Below are 12,823 nucleotides of genomic sequence, written 5' to 3'. Positions count from 1 at the left end.
AACTGAGCACACACACACGAACTTTATACAAGTCACTAGCTCAGTCTATTGGGAACCAAGACAAAAGAAAAGAGTAATAAATAATTTGATTCCTTGTCAATTTGTATATGACAAAGGCAGTTATTTACTGTGAAGGGATAATCAGTTCAGTTCAGTCACTCAATCATGTCCGGCTTTTTGCAACCCCATGGACTGAGCACACCAGGCCTCCCTGTCTATCACCAACTCCCGGAGTTTGCTCAAAATCATGTCCATCGAGTCAGTGATGCCATCCAACCCTCTCATCCTCTGTCGGCCCCTTCTCCTCCTGCCTTCAATCTTTCCCAGCATCAGGAGGCTTTTTTAATGAGTCAGTTCTTCGCATCAGGTGGCCAAAGTATTGGAATTTCAGCTTCAGCATCAGTCCTTCCAGTGAATATTCAGGACTGATCTCCTTTAGGATGGACTGGTTGGATCTCTTTGCAGTCCAAGGGACTCTCAAGAGTCACCGTTCAAAAGCATCAATTCTTCAGTGCTCAGCTTTCTTGATAGTCCAACTCTTACATCCATATATGACTACTAGAAAAACCATGTGTTGTACTCAGTCACTCAGTCGTGTGACCCCATGGACTGTAGCCTGCCAGGCTCCTCTGTTCATGGGGATTCTCCAGGCAAGAAAACTGGAGTGGATTGCCAATTCTTCTCCAGGGAATCTTCCCAACCCAGGGATAGAACCCAGGTCTCCCAAATTGCAGGCAGATTCTTTACCAGCTGAGCAACCAGGGAAAAACCATAGCCTTGACTAGACGGACCTTTGCTGGCAAAATAATGTCTCTGCATATATGCTGTCCAGGTTGGTCATAGGTTTTCTTCCAAGGAGCAAGCATCTTTTAATTTCATGGCTGCAGTCACCATCTGCAGTGATTTTGGAGCCCAAAAGAATAAAGTCAGCCACTATTTCCCCATCTATTTGCCATGAAGTGATGGGAACAGATGCCATGATCTTAGTGTTCTGAATGTTGAGCTTTAAGCCAACTTTTTCACTCTCCTCTTTCACTTTCATCAAGAGGCTCTTTAGTTCCTCTTTGCTTTCTGCCATAAGGGTGGTGTCATCTGCATATCTGAGGCTATTGATATTTCTCCCTGCAATCTTGATTCCAGCTTGTGCTTCCTCCAGCCCAGTGTTTCTCATGATGTACTCCGTATATTAGTTAAATAAGCACGGTGACAATATACAGCCTTGATGTACTCCTTTCCTGATTTGGAACCAATCTGTTGTTCCATATCCAGCAAGGATCAAACCAGGATCTCCCACATTGCAGGCAGACAGTTTACTGTCTGAGCCACCAGGGAAGCCCTGAAGGGAAAATTAGTATTAGTATTAGTCGCTCAGTCATGCCTGACTCTTTATGACCCCATGGACTGCAGCCCACCAGGCTCCACTGTCCATGAGATTTTCCAGGCAAGGATACTGGAGTGGGTTGCCATTTCCTTCTCCAGGGGATCTTCCCAACCCAGGGTTTGAACCCGGGTCTCCTCACTGCAGGCAGATCCTTTACTGACTGAGCTACAAGGTAGTCCTTGAAGGGAAAATAGTGAAGTCAATAGATTTGGCTAAGTCGGATTGTATTTTAATTGTCCTAATGATTCATAAAGGAGATCAGTCCTGGGATTTCTTTGGAAGGAATGATGCTAAAGCTGAAACTCCAGTACTTTGGCCACCTCATGCGAAGAGTTGACTCATTGGAAAAGACTCTGATGGTGGGAGGGATTGGGGGCAGGAGGAGAAGGGGGCGACAGAGGATGAGATGGCTAGATGGCATCACTGACTCGGTGGACCTGAGTCTGGGTGAACTCTGGGAGTTGGTGATGGACAGGGAGGCCTGGCGTGCTGCAATTCATGGAGTCACGAAGAGTCGGACATGACTGAGCAACTGAACTGAATTGAACTGAATGATTCATGGTTGCTTTTTATCCTAGGGACATATTAGATCTGCTCCTAGATTGTACAGTCTCTGCTTGCTCCAGATGTGTTTTCAATGGCAGGCCTTTAGGAGCATCAGGTCAGTTCAGTTCAGTCACTCAGTCGTGTCTGACTCTTTGTGACCCCATGAATCACAGCACTCCAGGCCTCCTTGTCCATTACCAACTCCTGGAGTTCACCCAAACTCATGTCTATCTAGTCAGTGATGCCATCCAGTCATCTCATCCTCTCTTGTCCCCTTATCCTCCTGCCCCCAATCCCTCCCAGCATCAGAGTCTTTTCCAATGAGTCAACTCTTCGCATGAGGTGGCCAAGGACTGGAGTTTCAGCTTTAGCATCATTCCTTCCAAAGAATACCCAGGACTGATCTCCTTTAGAATGGACTGGTTGGATCTCCTTGCAGTCCAAGGGACTCTCAAGAGTCTTCTCCAACACCACAGTTCAAGAGCGTTAATTCTTCTGCGCTCAGCTTTCTTCACAGTCCAACTCTCACATCCATACATGACCACAGGAAAAACCATAGCCTTGACTAGACGGACCTTTGTTGGCAAAGTAATGTCTCTGCTTTTTAATATGCTGTCTAGGTTGGTCATAACTTTCCTTCCAAGGAGTAAGCGTCTTTTAATTTCATGGCTGCAGTCACCATCTGCAGTGATTTTGGAGCCCAAAAAAATAAAGTCTGACACTGTTTTCAATGTTTCCCCATCTATTTCCCATGAAAGGATGGGACCAGATGCCATGATCTTCGTTTTCTGAATGTTGAGCTTTAAGCCAACTTTTTCACTCTGCTCTTTCACTTTCATCAAGAGGCTCTTTAGTTCCTCTTTGCTTTCTGCCATAAGGGTGGTATCATCTGCATATCTGAGGTTATTGTTATCTCTCCCTGCAATCTTGATTCCAGCTTGTGCTTCCTCCAGCCCAGCATTTCTTATGATGTACTCTGCATGTAAGTTAAATAAGCAGGGTGACAATATACAGCCTTGATGTACTCCTTTTCCTATTTGGAACCAGTCTGTTGTTCCATGTCCAGTTCTAACTGTTGCTTCCTGACCTACATATAGGTTTCTCAAGAGGCAGGTCAGGTGGCCTGGTATTCCCATCTCTTTCAGAATTTTCCACAGTTTATTGTGATCCACAGGCTAGGCTTGTAGTACCCAGCCTTTGTCAGTTCCTAGCGTTAGCTTTAGGAATTGCATTCATGATATGTGTAGAGTTTGTGCGTGAGGGGAGTGGAGGACCTTCATTCTCATTACAGATCTTTACCCCTTGAGATTCTCCAAGGAAAATTGTGAAAAAAAGACCCCCCTATGCCTTCCTACCATTCTCAGCTGGATCAAGGTAAAGACTCAAGCTGGTAAACAGGATGAAAGTGTACTATAGTGCTTGCTTGACAAAATTCACTCACTGTAGGCCCACAGCTCACTGGCACTGCATGAGTGCCACGTCCCTACCACGTACCTGGCTTGTCTTCTTTTATGGCCAGGGAGTTCAGACGAGCCCCCAAAGAGATCAGTTAATTTCATGAAAGACAGCTCTGTTCCTTGGCAAGTGGGCATGTCCTGATGCCAGCCATCTCCACCCCAGACAAGGCAACATTGGCAGCACCCAGGCACAATCTAAATTCCTGTTCTAAGTTCCTAATGTCCCTTTCCCATAGTAGCTGCTCAGTCATGTCCGAATCTTTGTGACCCCATGGACTGTAGCTCATCAGGCTCTTTAGTCCGTGGAATTCTCCAGGCAAGAATACTGGAATGGGTTGCCATGCCCTTGTCCAGGGGATCTTCCTGACTCGGGATTGAACTTGGGTCTCCTGCATTGCGGGCAGATTCTTTACCATCTGAGCCACCAGGGAAGCTCCAATATGGTATAAGAAAAACCTGCTTTACCAAACACAGTATAATCCATGGAGTATACCAGGTTTAATATTCTCATGCTCTTTACTGCAAATTCAAGGCTAGGGTAAATTGTCATGGCAACAAAGAGCAGAATTGTGAATGTAAAACATTACATGTTCCATATTTTACTTATTAAAAACCTTCTTGTGTCTCTGTCAAAAAAAAAAGAATTCTCATGCTCAACTGCACAGATTTCTAAATGAATAATAGTAAAACTAGTGTTTCTTCTCCATAATTTGGAAAAATTTTCTAGTTCTATGGATCCTGCAGAATCAATTGTTGATACAATTCACTATCACTTAGTCTTGACACAAAGGAACTCTATGGTCCCATTATATTTAAAACCTTTTCTGAATTCTATCACAAACTTGGTTTGGTTTAGAATATGGATTTTGTTTCCCTGGAAAAGGTGTCATATATAAAAAGATTGTCTCATGTTTCTAATAATATACAGATTTATCAGGTATTACTTTTCCTCCCTGGTGTCCCCAGGAACTGCATTAGGCAGCATTTTGCCATGGCTAAATGCAAAATGACCCTGGCCCTGACTCTGCTCCACTTCGAGCTAACTCTAGACTGCTACAAGCCTCCCATACTCATGTGCCAAATTATCCTAAAATCTAAGGATGGAATCCATGTGTTCCTAAAGAAAGTTTGCTAATTTTAAGTCTCCTCATATAATGATTAATGAAGGAATTTTATTACCAGAGGAAGAATATGAAGATAAATATAATGCCAAAATATATCTATATGGTTTGGGGATAAATTATGTAATTTAGGATACTTCTGATTGGTTTTAACAACTATTAGAAATAATTCTGATATCTTCCTGGATCATATAGGTTTCCTTTTGGTGTAACCCACAAAAAAATACATCAAAAACTCAAACTGACTTCAACTGCAAAAAAAAATTATTGGCTCATGTAACTAATCGTAGTGTGGCTTTCAAGCACAGTTTGATCTAGGGTCCAATTCAACCTCTAGATTACTTTCATCTCTGCATATCTCTGCATGACAGCTTTGTCCTCAGCTATCTTCCCTTATGATTAACAGAAAGTAACTGCATCATCTTATAGTCTCTTATTACACTGTCTAGGGAATGGGTAAATTGATAAGGGTATATAAAAACCTTAGATATTTACAAGGAATTCTGAATATAGATAACCCTGTATCTGAGTTTCCATTTGGAATATTATAGGATACCATACCCTGTAGAACTCTTGCTTAACATGGAGTGAGGCAGTTATTGGATATTTAGGCAGAGATAGGGTCTACAGAGAACAACCTAATCCCCATGCCTGAGGGTGCCATCGCAGATACGGAAATTCCAGCATATCTTCAGTGGGATACATACAATTTTTAAGACAGCCAGTGTACAGGAAAAGGAATTGTAAATATGGACACAAATCCTGGTGACGGATGCTCCTGATGTGATGGTTGGATAAAATGTAGCCCAGGCAGTCCTCAGGAAATAAATGGTAGCTAAACTTATTAAAGGCAGGACAGGATGAGTTCTAGAATCCCAGGCACTTGACTTCCAACCAGTGATCTCTCCATTTGAGCCACCCGCACATCTCTCAGGGATCCTATCAGTGGTCACTACGCTCGGACCTCGGCCTGGGCAGATTCCCCTCTACACACAGGAAAAGGGATTGCTGGTGGCATTAAGCATCCCAAGGATTGTGTGTGAGTGCTGCCATTTGGTGGCTTTTCAAGATATTGCCAGCAATAAGGAGAAAGGATAAAGGACAGAACAGACATTTGGCAAAAAACAAAGTATTATACTTTCTTTTCGAACAATTTTTAAGTGTTTGGCACCAAGGCAAACTGGAATCTTCCCCCACCCACGCTGCTTACAGTGAACTGATTAAGTATAAATGGCTTCAACTGTTAAAGAAATCACTGGTGAGCATGTACTTTACAAGAGCCTCAAAAATGCTTATATTCTTTCATGGAGTCATCCCATCCTGGGAGTTTGTCCTAAGGAAGGACCATTGTTTTCAGGGTTTTTATGGGAGAGGCACAATGACTAAGGTCATCCAAACAGAGGCAGTGTCCCACCCCAGCCAGAGCTGGGACATCAGGAACCAGAGTGAAGAAGACAAGGCCCAGGAGGGCCTCATTCAGGAGGATAGTGGGGCTTTCAGGGACAGGGAGGCTGAACCTGTGCTTTCCAGGCAAATGGGAGCCCACTGGACTCAGCTGAACCATCAACTAAGCCTCGGCCCACCCAGCCCAGCCAGCTTGCAGACTAACTCCAGACCATACTTGATAAAAAAGGACCTTTAGGAAGAGGTAAACTCATTTCTAATACCCTCAACTGGGATGGGGGACAGGAGTAAGCACAAGTGGGTAATAGCTGGTGGGCAATGACAATGCTCCATGGTTGGCAGGCAGGTGTCTGGGCAAGGTGGCCCTGGGTCTACACCATGTCAGATCTTACTAAGGCTTTGCACTGGGCTGTCTCCACATGTATGTTGTTGAGCCTCTTTGATGTCCATTTAAGGAAAAAAAAAAAAAACTTGAGAAGTAAATTGATTTGCCCAAGATCATGCAAATTATTTAAGTGGCTGAGCTGGGACTGGCTGACACGTATTCATTCATCTGACAAACACAGCTCTTCTTCTATGCAGGGACTCTGCCCAGAGACCTGGAGATGTCATGCCCTCCAGGAGCTCGCAGACAGAAAACAATCCACTTGGTGAGTTTGGAGTGGGAAAGATGTATCAGAAAGCGTTCCTGAAGTTGCTGAGGCTGGCAGAAGGGAAAACATAAGCCCAGAACATAAACAAATAGGCACTGAGATGTGAAGCACTGTGGTAGGGAAGGAAGGAAAGCTTGGAGCAGTTAAGTAGCAGAGCGCCTGCAGTGTGCCATCTCGTGGCTAATTAAGACGTTGCAGGCAAAAGAGGAAAAGAAAGACGTCTGTTGCTAACACTAAGTATTTATTTACTCTACGCTTCCTGTACATACATTAACACATTTACTCTTCACTGCAACCCAATAAGATGGGCATCATTTTACCCTTAATTTTCATATTCAGAGGCTGACGCACCTATGTTACTAATTTGCCCAACATCATGCTAATATAAAATTGGCAGGGCAGGATTTGCCCAGGGAAGTCTGGCTTCAAGTCCAGGGCCCCTCCTGGAGGAGGGAGGCTCACCTCACAGATGTAAAGGGCTGGGTCCCGCTTGACTCTGTGTTTGGGAAAGGTCTCTCGAGTGACCATGTGTGGAGGATAGTTTGAGCATGAAGCAAGAATGAGAATAAGGAGGACAGAGGGTTGCTGCAAACATCCATGCAAGCTGCAGACCTGAAGCAGGGGAGGTAGGGTGGGGTGAGGGAGGGGGATTTGGGGCCATCCACCTCTGGCCTGGGTGGATGACTGGTGGTGCCCCTAGCAGCACAGGGGGCTCAGATGAGTCAGAGATCCAGAATTCCATCTTGGTCTGAGGTTCCTGCAGAGTTGTGCAGGGGGTAACTGGGTCCTAGAGGGGATGGAGCTGAAGATGCTGATTCAGAAGCTGATACTTCATGGGAAGGAATGTAAATAAACGGAGGGGATAAGATCCTTATGACATTCATTCAACCACCATTGACCGGGGACCTCCCATTATTCCGGACCTATGCTGGACACTCGGACATCATGACAAACAAGGCAGCTGTGGTCTCTGCCTCACAGAGATCAGCTGTCTTGTTCAGAGAGCACCACCATGACCAACGTGAGGCTGTGAGTCCATGGGCCTGTGTGAGCCTGGGGTGCTGAGGGTTCACCAGGGTGGTCAGAAAGAACTCCCCAGAGAAAACGGCCATCATCCTATTGTGCTGAGAGCAGAAGCATCAGACAGGCCACTGTATCTTGCAACAAGAAGACAGGATTCTGGTGCTCCTAGTGAGAGCAGATTCGGCAGAGGACTGGAGGTGGAAGATGTGGAGGTGCGAGCAGGCAGGATGAAGGCAGAAGTAGCCACTACCAAGCATCCGCTTAGTTACTAAGGGGACCGCTCTCCAGTTCCCAGATGCCTCTTTCTAAAGGACTGCGAATGCTACAGTGACAAACACTTTATTTTCCTCTTCATCTTCCTATTTCTCTCTCTCTCTCACACACACACACACACACATACAAGCACACACGGAACTCTACATTGAGGTAGAATTAACAATAGATTTAAAGTCAAAAGAGCAGGGTCCAGTGCCACTTCCAGACTGCGTGACCTTAAGCAATTTACCTCCCTTTCTGAGTCTGCATTTTTTCCTCAAGAAAATAGGATCAGAAAAAAATCTCCAATCAGAAATCATCCTACACACCACAAAACAGCTGTTAGCTTCAGCGTGCGAACCATCACCACCACCATCACTGCCTTTGGGTTGGAGGGAAGGCCCTTCCCAGTCTTTTGTTGCAACTTGTTAGCTCTTGGCACCTGGAAGATTCTTCCATCAGCTTCTTCCCATCCCTCTCTCTCCTTTTCCTCCCTGCTCGCTGGAGCTCACTCTCCTCCTCCACCCGTCCTCCACTTCACCAGCACCCATCCTCATCACCACCCCCATCCCACACCCCAAGCTCACAGCCTGAACTGGTCAGGAGCCCAGTTACTCATTTGCAAAGTCCACATACAGAACAGTACCAGCCTCAGCAATGCAGAACAAACCAGCCCCATTATGCTGGCTCCTCCAGAGGTCCAGGGGGACAGCTGGGCCCAGCACATTCTGTTCCAACCAGCCATGCAGAGCCTCTAGCTTGCCTCTCAACCTGACTTGTCACATGACACTGGGCAGGGGCCATCCCTTCCTTGGGCTGCAGATTCCACCGTGCAATATTATTAATACTAAACTGAACTAAATGACTTGAAGGATTTTGCTAGCTCTGACACAGAGTGGTCCTGCATCCAACCGAGTTCATCCTGTAATAATAATAATAATAAGACAAAAGCTAACATTTGTTGTGTGCACTAACTGTACACTTGACACTATTCTGTGTATTATGTACACCACTTTTTTGAGTCTTCACAACACCTCTTATTAAATGGACACCACGTACTCCCCCCAGTTTACAGATGAGTAACCTGGAGCTTTGTTGACTGATTTGTCCAACACAGTATTAGTGTCATATCGGTTTTGTGTCCAGGCTGCCTGGCCCAGACCTGTCCTCTTAACCTCCCAGTGGGCATCCAACTGGAAAGCAAAAGCTCTGATTGAACTAGAAATTGCTCAACTGCACTTCAGACCTGCCCTATACACCCAAATGCCCCCTAGTCCTCTCCCTGTAGACATCCCACCAGCTCCCAACCACTTGTCCAAATGCATCCTCATCCCACACACTCCTTCTTGTCCCCTGGCACCTGTCACTCTCGGGGCCACCCACTACCCAGTGCCTTCGTGAGAAGCAGGAAAAGGCGCCCAGGTTGCAGGTAGAGGCACAGTTCACACAACCCCATCAGTGTTCCCCAAGAGGTTCCACCATCTTCCAGCCTGCTCAGGATGATACTGAGACTCGTCCCTGAACTTTCTTTCTCTCTCTCTCATCAAGCTCTCTATTCTTCTTCCCCACTGGGCCAGGGTCTCTAGGGAGCAGGGCACCACCAACATTATCATTCCTTAATCTCTGGAATAATGACTCAAGACAGAGGCCATGGGGCTCTTGGACCGTTTCTGAGAGAAAGGGAGGTGTGTCATGAGGACCGGATGCTAAGTCCCCCAGAGCCTGGCCCTACCAGTAGTACTCAGAACCTGAAGTTTTCACGGAGCTGGCCTCTAGGGACACAAAGAGGGGGCGCTGGAGGCCCGGCTGCCCTGGAAACCTGCAGTGCAAGGTGCTGCACAACCTATGAGGTCCCCCGGGCCCAGCCTTAGGAAGGTCTTTGGTCCCAGTGCTTAAGGGGGAAGAGCCCCCTGCAGGTACAGTTCAAAGGCTCTACTGAATCCACCCTTCTCATTGAGTGTGCAGCCACCAGGGGGCAGCTGAGGCTGCAGGCAGACGTGGGCGGGGAGGGGGAGAACAACCCCTCCCCACCAACTGAAGACCAGATGGAGCATCGGTGATCACTGACCCCAGGACCTTCAGCCAGAGAGAGCTTGAGAGAGGGTGTGCAGGTCCTGTGTATGTCTGTACCTATGTGGGGTGGATGATATGGACTAGGATTTAGTCTCTCCCTCTGGGTCTCTTCACCACCCCCTGGGGCTTCCCTTTCCTGGGCCCAACTGTGGGTGCTGGTGACTCAGAGAGGAAAGTCACCCCCTGCCTGCCCTTGAGGAGCTCCCAGACCTGACGCTGGAGCTGCACACAGACAAGGGAACAGGCAACACAGGGCAGTGAGCGCAGAGATGCTGGTGTGGCCCAGAGGAAGCCCTTAGCCCAGGGGTCAGGATGAGCTTCCCAGAAGTGACTGCTAAGCCGAGCTTAGGGGGTCTTCTGGCGAGTTTCAGGTACAATGATAACACATACATTATCTCTGCTTCCTCCCAGTAACCCCTCCGGGAAGTCATGACAGAAGCAGTTTTACTGGCAAGTGAAAAGAACGTCCAGAAGCCCAGGTGGTTCCACAAGCAGTGAGGAGAAGAGCTGGACTTTCAACTAGAGTCTGCATGGTTCTTAAGCCCCAGTCTCGGCCACTGTGTGGACTGCTGGGGTCTGAAAACTGAAAGGAGACCCAAGCTCGGGGCTCCAGGCCCGTGGACCAGATCTGAAGGGGAGCCAAATGTCTCCCATCTTCATCCCAGAGCAAGTTCCACCGGTTCCAGGCACCTGACTCACCTGGGAGCTTGGCCTAAGGAGATAGGGTAGGATAAGGAGAAAGACAGCCCATCACAGACACTGGACACCTCCCATCTCCCCTGCTCCTCTACCCTGGGCTGGGGGAGGAGACTCTGCCTGGCAGACGTTCCCCTGTGATATTAGGCTCCCTGAAATACAATAAGAGTGCAGTGTTTCTGCTCATGTCACTCTGAGCATGAGGGAAGTCATCTGGAAAATTATTCCAAGCCCCTGCCACTCTATCTTAATAACACTCAAGCTAGGACTCTGCACCCTTTTTTCAAAACCAACTCCAGGCTGGAAGTTCTTCTTCAAGTCTAACTGAAGTAAACTGTGCTGCAACCTACTTTCAACTCTGCAGTTGCTGGGTGGGGCTTTTAGCGTAATTCGGGTGTAGCCTACAATGTAACCCTGTGAAATCCACACGTTGTAGGTAGAGGAAGAATAGGAAAGGTGCCAGCCGTGTTCCAGAAAGCTGGAGGAGCAAGAATGTCTTCTGGGAGTAATAGAGCCTCTGGGTCCTGGAGCCAGGGCCTGGGCAGCCTTCGCCTTCTGCCCAGAGAGCAGGCGGAGAGATCCGCAGGAGGTGAAGCAGCACAAAAAGTGAGACTTGGGTGAGGGCACCGGACTTCGCCCTGCCTCGAGGGGCATCAGGGCAGCGCAGGCACGTGGGAGAGCTGGAGAGAAGGCAGGGGGAGAGCCAGCTGGAGAAAGAGGGCGGATGAGAGGTGAGAGAGAAGGCGTGAACAGTGAGTTCAGGTGGAGGAAGGAGAAGGAAGACACGCGACCGATACAAGAAGATGGAAGTAAAAACTGCACTCCGAAAGAGACTAGCGCACACACACGGAGATGAGTAAAGGCTGGGAGAGCCAAAGAGAAAACGGGCTTGGGACGGGGAGGTCCGGCCTGGGGAGAAGCGGGTGGGGAGGGAGCAGGAAGGCGTTGAAGGAGCATCCTCCCCTTTGTCTGTCAATCAAGGCAGAATCCCCTTCCCGCAGGGCCGGAGGGGCGGAGAGCTTCCCCCACGTCCCCTGACGCCCTGCGCCAGCCCAGAGGCTCCCTCTCCCAGGCCCCCCGAGCGATGCCCCCTGGGGACTGGCTGTGCAGCCCCGATAGATGGTGGGGGGCCCAGCTGGTGCGTTATCAGCCTCCTCCAGGAGCCAGCCTGAGCCACTCAGCGGCTGCCAGGCTGCGATTAGGCCCCCGGAGGGTCATTAAGCACCGCCCTGGCCCGGACCCAGCCTCCTTTCCCTCCTTCCTCTGGCCAGACTGGCAGGTGGGAACTAGCGATAAGGACTGGGGGCTCCGGCAGTTCTGGGGCCGGCATCTCCATGCCCTCTGCCCCCTGTCAGGACAGGAACATGGGGTTGTGGGGAAGGTCAACGCCAGCTCAGCCCCACAAGGACCCCGGGATGGCGTTCCCACCATCTTGGCCCGGCTGGTGGGGAGGGAGCTAAGGAGGCTCCTGGAAAGGCCTGGGGGTGTGGGGGCTAGGGGGAATCTGACCCCCTACTCACCCACCGGGCCACCCCAGCCCAGCCCACCACGGCCCCCACCTTCAGCACCAGGACAGGACGGCAGCTGCCACAGCCCCTGCTGGTAAACTGTGAGGGGCTGGAGGGGAAACAGGGGGATGGCATCTCTGCCTTCAGACCTGGCAGGCCAGTGAGGAGTCAGACTGGGAACTGCCTCCCCCCAACCCTGACACCACGGGCCTGAGGTGAGACAACAGGGGGCTGAGGTGGGAGAGGACGTAGCTTCATACAAGGAGGATCAGACCCAAGCAGCCAAAGGCTGGGCTAGCTGGTCCCTTGACTCTATCCTCTGGTCTAATCAAGGAAGACTTCCTGGAGGAAGAGGTACCTAGGCAGGGTCAAGGAGAAGGAATGTGCAGAGTTTACATAGGCCGAGTGGGGTGAAAAGGCATCCTCCCATGTGTGCAAAAGCTGAGAGTGGGAATCACGGGCGCTCCAGCCACAAGTCACTGAGTTGAAGCCCGGAGAGGGGAGGCGAGTCACACAACAGGGCAGAGACCCAGCCAGCCCTCAGCTGGGGGATCTTCTCTCTGCTGCAGGCTGCAGACTAGCCCCCAGTGAGGTTCGAGGGATGGTCTGGATTTCAGGTGGAACTCCCCAGGGGTATTTGGGTGAAGCCCTGGAGCAGCACAGGGTGTAATGGAGGAACGAGAGGCCGTGACAGGTGAGACAGGTG

This window comes from Bos indicus, chromosome 3 (assembly GCF_029378745.1).
Source record: "Bos indicus isolate NIAB-ARS_2022 breed Sahiwal x Tharparkar chromosome 3, NIAB-ARS_B.indTharparkar_mat_pri_1.0, whole genome shotgun sequence".
Classification (NCBI taxonomy): Eukaryota; Metazoa; Chordata; class Mammalia; order Artiodactyla; family Bovidae; genus Bos; species Bos indicus.
The sequence above is the reverse complement of the archived record's forward strand: the minus strand, read 5'-3'. Positions refer to the sequence as shown.